Source organism: Gavialis gangeticus, unplaced genomic scaffold, assembly GCF_001723915.1.
Source record: "Gavialis gangeticus isolate Ggan-Ray unplaced genomic scaffold, GavGan_comp1, whole genome shotgun sequence".
Lineage (NCBI taxonomy): Eukaryota > Metazoa > Chordata > Crocodylia > Gavialidae > Gavialis > Gavialis gangeticus.
In genome coordinates, this window is record NW_017729031.1 from 40,887,907 (window position 1) to 40,894,311 (window position 6,405).

Sequence of the window (6,405 nt, forward strand, 5' to 3'; positions counted from 1 at the left end):
ATCCAAGGCCAAGGACAGTCAGTTGGAAGAGTCCTGTTGACTTCAGTGGGCATCAGATCTGGCACTTTATCATCTATACTGGCACCGATAGAGAGGAAGCCTGTGGGGGAAGAGCGGTTGAAGTGAAAGGACAATGTCGCCCAAGAACAAATGGTATCAACTATGAGCATCGTTAAGTGGCAACTGGTGGGAGGTTCTTAAACGTCAGGGAAGGGAATTCTCCTCTTAGCCTCTTGGGACAACCTCAAGAGGGATTTTGTTCAGTTTATGAAGGGGATTACCTGATTGGGTGGAAAGTGATAGCTCAATGGCCCTAGAAGCCCTTTTTAGTCCTTTGTCTTTGATTTCTGGGGTGAATCATTGCCAATGAGATACCTGCCAACTATATATGTTCACCCCAGGAAAATGTATTTCAAAAGTGTTACCCATCAGAAATATTGAAGCCCTTAGGAGATGCACTCATTCTTGATGACCTGATTTGGCAGCCTCCAAAGATGAAGAGTCCCCCTTAGAGGCAGAGGACTCCTTTTAGTCCTCCTTTCAAAATTTGACGATGGGTTTTTCTGAATGGTCTTCCCACCCAACTGGGCTTCTCCAGCTACTGTAAGCTACCATACTTTTCTCAACTTGGAGCTTGGAACAGATGGCAGAGTGATATCCTGCCCCTGAAGAAGGTTTTATGGGTTTATTCATTGTGCACTCACAAGAGAGAACAATCTCTCTTGTAGGGCTGTGCAAAATTTCACTGGCTGTTTTGTTTCGACTCATTTCAAGCTCGAAACAGAAAAATTGAAATGAAACAGAAGGCTTCGAAACAGCTTTGAAACAAAACAAGGTCAGTGGAAATTTTTTTAAAGTTTCAAAATGTTTCGAGTTTCGAAGCAGCAGCCAGGTGGCGGGAGGCAGGGGAGAGCCAGGGCTCTGCTCTGCAGCCCCATGTGGCTCAGCCCGGCTGGGAGTGCAGCCCTGGTGCTGCCCGCCTCCCGCTGCCAGGCTGCACTCTGATTGGTATGCCCAGCCAGCGGTGGGAGGCCCGCAGAGCCGGGGCTGCTGTCCACTTCCCACCACTGGGCACAGCTCACACTGTGCTGCAAGCTGCTGGAATGCCCCACTGATGCCGCGGGGAGCGGGCAGGGGGACAGGCATGCTGATGCAAGGCGGGGAGGGTCCTTGCATGAGCTGATCTGCCCCAGCCCCATACTGGAACTGGCTGGAGGAGAGTGTGGGCCCAGGACAGTTCAGCTGGTGTGGGCACTCTCCTCCACCCTGGGATCAGGGTGGTGGGTCCCTGCACCAGCTGATCTGCCCTGGCCCCTTGCCACTGGCTGCAGATGGCAGCACCCATCTCCTGTCAGCTGGTAGGCACATTGGGGGCCTGACAGCACCCCCAGGAGGGTTGCAGAGACTTTGCCAGATTTCTCCTGGGGGTGTGAGCCCCCGATCTGCCTGCCAGGTGACAGGATCCAGGTGCTGCCACCTCGGACCAGCAGCAGCACTGATTTTCCCGACTCCAGTCTCAAGTGACAGCACTGGGCTTCTCTCATCTGGTAGGCAGATCCAGGGCTCACACTCCTGGAAGGACTCTGGCACAGCCCCTGAAACCCTTCTAGGGGTGCTGGCAAGCCCCCAGTATGCCTGCTTGCTGCATTTTATGTTTCCCCATAATAACTATGGGTAAAACATCAAAACAGCATTGAAACAACAAAACGGTTTTGACAAAATGAAACAGAACAGTGGTTTTGAAACAAGCAAAACTCAAAACAAAACACTGTTCTGTTGAAACTGAAGCCGAATCAAACTGGTGCTGTTTCTCACAGCCCTGCTCTCTTGAATCACAAGCACCATATCTGGAGGGTCTGTCCTGATCTGCTTAACATTTGAGTAGTCAGTCTGGTGAAGCTGAAAACAATATCCATCTTATCAACAAGCTGGGCACGCACCATTGGGAAAGATGCTGCTATTATGTATATTGAAGTAGCATCTAGAGTAGGGGTGGGCAAAATACAGCCCAGGGGCTGGATCCGGCCACCAGGCCATTCTATCTGGCCTGTGGGGCCCCTAAATATTTAGAAAATGTATATTTATTTGCTCCTGGCTGCCTGTCAAAGATGACAGGAGCCAGGGGCAGTAGGACACAGGGGAAGCTGGCAGCAGGATTAAGTAGCAAGGACTGCCCTAGCTCCACCTCCCCAAACAGAAGCCCCTGCCTAGCAGAGGCTCCTGGCCTCGGACCATGGGGCTGTTCCTGCTACCCTGCACCAGAGAGGGAAATCCGGCCCTTGACAGCTTGCCAAAACTTGGTAAGAGGCCCTTCACCCAAAATAATTGCCCATCCCTGATCCAGAGGTATGAATGGAAGTAGCCCCCTGTTGTGCTCAGCCCTTATCATATCATGTCCCCAGAGATTTTACCATCTAAAGAGCCAAGGTATATGAAGTACACGAGGTGAAACAGAGATCAAGTTGAAGGTGAAGATGGGAAAAGAATCCAAGAGTCTGGAATCGGTTCTCAGAGCTGTTCCTACTAGCTTGTGCCTATAAAATGGCACCCCCTGTTCATTTTCCACTATAAAACTCCAATACTCTTCCTGCATGCTGCATTTTTATTTGGTTTATTAGCTCATCCAAGAAATACATTGATTTACCCTGTAGCAAATCATGCCAGCATTGGGAGAGCTATAGCTGAATTTATGATCTACTCAGGAAATAGTCATTTCTGGCCATCCTCTTGTTTTGAATTTTACCATTCTGTCTGACTCAGAAGAATAAATTTTTATGCCCTCCCAGCTGTGGGTAAGTCTTATTTACAGATACCAATAAAAGATATACTCCTTTCAAAAGGTTAAATCCTGCAGTTCTTATGCAAGGCTTGGCCCTAAGGAGAGCTGGGTTCTGTGGTTTGCCTTTGTCTTATGTTATGATTTTCACTGGGTTTTCTATATCTATAGGGTGATTCAGAAAGAGAGACCAAGGAGACATGATGGGGTAACATGGTGTAGAACTTGGATGGACATGAGAGACCAAACACAAATGTCACGATCATTTTAGGCTCAGAAGAATTTGGACTGCCGGCAGCTTTATATCATTGTACCTGACTATTGTGTATACCTTGAGCAATGGGAAATGCCTTGTCTCAAAAGGTGTCCTGCGATGGGAACATGGAAAATGTTGAGGAACTGACATATGAAATCAGACATCAGCTGTTCTTCCATCCTCACAGCCTCTGCATCGTTGAAAAGACGATGGCCAAGGATGGTGAGTTTTAGCTGAAAAGCTTAACAGAGTTTAACAACTAGAAACAGTGTGATAAGTACATGTGTGTATTGACAATACTTCACACCATCTTTCCTGCTCATATGGCCAACTTCACAATTTGATCTTGTAAACCTTATGCAGGTCTGGGTTTTGCTTTTGGATTCACAGCCTGTGGAAACGTGGAATATTTCTAACCTTGCTTGGATTGTGAAACTCAAACTAAAATGTTTATTTCCTTTAAATGCTTCTTGCCTTGTGAACTTTTGCATGAAAACTGGGGAAATAAGATGACAAAAAGGGCCCTGATTCAACTTGAAACAGACCACAGGGCATAAGGTATCAGATAAAGGAGATCTTTTACAATAAAGGGATCATCTGAGGCTGGAGAAACCTAAATCCAGGCAGGGGGATCAGGGGATAAGGAAGAAAGGAAACAAGTCCCTGAAGTCCTGAAGTCCTGAAGTCTGATGGCAGAATAAGAGTGGCAGTAGGGTGGGAGGGGAAGGAGCCCTTCCTCCAAGCAGTGTAAGGGATGGTAGTAGTCAGCCATCTCATCCTACTCACCCCTCCACCATCTCTTGCCCTTTTCATGTCCTGAAGGATGGAGTAACTCCAAGTGCCTTGTCTCCCACGCTTCTCCTGTTCTTTTTGAGGGAGCCAGTTTCTTGGCTTCCTCATCTCTCTTAGGGGAATGGGCAACAAGGCTACCCCCTGTTACCCCTTGTCTATCAAAAAGTCTGCTCACCCAACCCCAGGAGTGGCCATCAACCCCAACCACACCAACCCCAACCGTAACCCCACCTTGATGCCCCATCAAGGCAGAGATGCTCCCTTTGAAAGCCTCAGGTAGCTGGGGCTACATCCTGCTGGATGCACTCTTGTGGCAGCCCAGATGGGGCTGGGCCTGACTTTGATTGGTATGCCCAGAAGGACTCCCAGTCCAAAGAGGTGAGGTTTCTAGGTGTCTGCACAGTCAGATTTTTCCCATGTAAAGGACCATCTGCACAGTTTATTATTGATCCCATCAGCCCTTGTGCAGGATATCTGCTAAGAGGGCCTCGGGGCCATTTTCTTCAACTCTCTTTAGGCTCCCACTGTATCCTCGTAGTATCCAAGTGCCTTCCAGGCACGAATGAAACCACATGACTAACACCTGTTGCAAGTGGTTCTTTCTCTTCCCAGGGGGAAAATTTTATAGAACAGGGAGTGTTTTTTTAGGTAGGGTTTTATTTTGGACTCTGTTATTGCTTTTCTTGCAAAGGTGCATCCCGCTCTGTGTTACCATGCTGATGGAGGCCTCTTAGGGTTCCTCCAGAGCAGAGGAAGTAGGAAGCAAGAAGGCTGAAAAAAAATCAGATGCTGACCCCTGATGGTATAGCACTGACCTCAGTTCCTTTTCCAAGACCCTGTAGGTTGAGTGGGGGAGACAGTATGGGTAGCCACAAATATCCCAAAGGCAAAAAAGTCAGGATCCCCTGAGAAATCAGGAAATTTTAGGAGGAAAAAAAATCCCCATTGCATTTTTTTCCCCACTGGCCTACTGATTTCTAAGGGAAGCTGCCTGGATCAGAGAGCTGATCATCTCAGGACTGAAATTCAGTCTTCAGAGCACAAAAAGATTCAGCTCCCTTTGCAGTTCAGGGGATGAATCCTAGCTGTTCTTTTTCTTAGAACCGAGTGTGCATTAGCTTCACCCACCGTAGCCCAGGTTATCTTTTTGGGTTGTTGACTGCTCTTGGCATTTCCTCCAAGCTGTCTATATGTAGGGCCCTGAAAAAGCCAAAAGGGTTTCATTTTATCCTTTGGAATGGTTATTCCATGATTATCCCCTGCTGATTTTCTTGCCAGTTTATCACTGACTTCATGGATGCATCTATGTGTGCACATTTATTGTACAGTACCCCAAATTACTTCACAGTATGGGCACATGTCTACACATGCATGTCCATACTGCACAGTAAATATGGCAACTCACACTGACTTGAGCGTAAATTTGATACCTGCATCAAGTAGGTATCAAATTTATGTCCAATTAGTTACTGCACAGTAACACATGTGTAGACGCCTTATTGTGCAGTAACATGGTATATGGACTGACTTGGGATTAACTTTAGCCACAAGTTAGTTCACACACGGTGTTAATGTGTTTTAACATCTGCATGTGTAGACACTGGCCTAATCCTGCTTACTGCACAGTAACTTTAAGCTGGCGTAAATGCACATGTAGACACATCACTAACCTTGAGCATTCAATAACCTTGAGCCAGACTATGCAAAAAACCCTTTTTTAGATTAATTTAAAAACATCCTGATATTTTCAAATGAAAACACGTTCCCTTCAATTTGCCCCTTTGTGGTCTGAGAGTTTCGGGTTCGCCTTTCAAAGCATTTCTCAGAAATTCTGTAACAAAAGGAAATCTGAGGGGATGATCATTTAATAAGGTAACTCTGAGGTTAGGGCTTTAAGGAAAACACCAAGGATTGTGGGAACTGCCAATGCTACAGTTCTCTGAAGCATCTGTTCCTAGCCATTGTTACAGACAGGGCATTGGATGGATGGATCATTGGTGGAAGAGAGTGTGGCAGCTCTTGTGTTCCTATGATTTCACCATGGTTGGGGAATGGGGGGAGAAGGGGCAGGGAGGAAGGACGGGGGTTTCCTTGTTTCAGTTTTCTTGCCATCTCAGCTGAGATGTTATACCCAAGCTTCAGCCTAGAATGAAGTATTTACAGCCATGTGAACTCCCTTGATCAAAGGAGGTGTGCAGTGGAAATGCAGACAGGCTCAACCATTGCATTGTAAAGGTGATGAGCGCCGGCAGCATCTGGGAGATGGGGGCTGCATGTGGGCAGTGCTACGGATAAGATGGCTTCAGTGAATCTACTGCATTTTTTCTGTTGTCAACTTGCATCTTGTGCAGGGGCACGATAGAGCCCAGGAGCTGGCTTAGGGAAGAAAAAAGGGGTGAGAGGAGTTGGGAAGAGCGGGGAACCAAGGAAGGGTGAAAGCCAGGGGGTGGAAAGGTGACACAGGGAGGAAGAAGAGGGGAGAGGGAGAAAAAGAGTGATAAAGTTGTGGCCAGCAGGAATCCACTGTGATTTCAGTCTCCACTGTACACCAGTGGCACTTCTTGTTCCTGAAGCTTCAGGA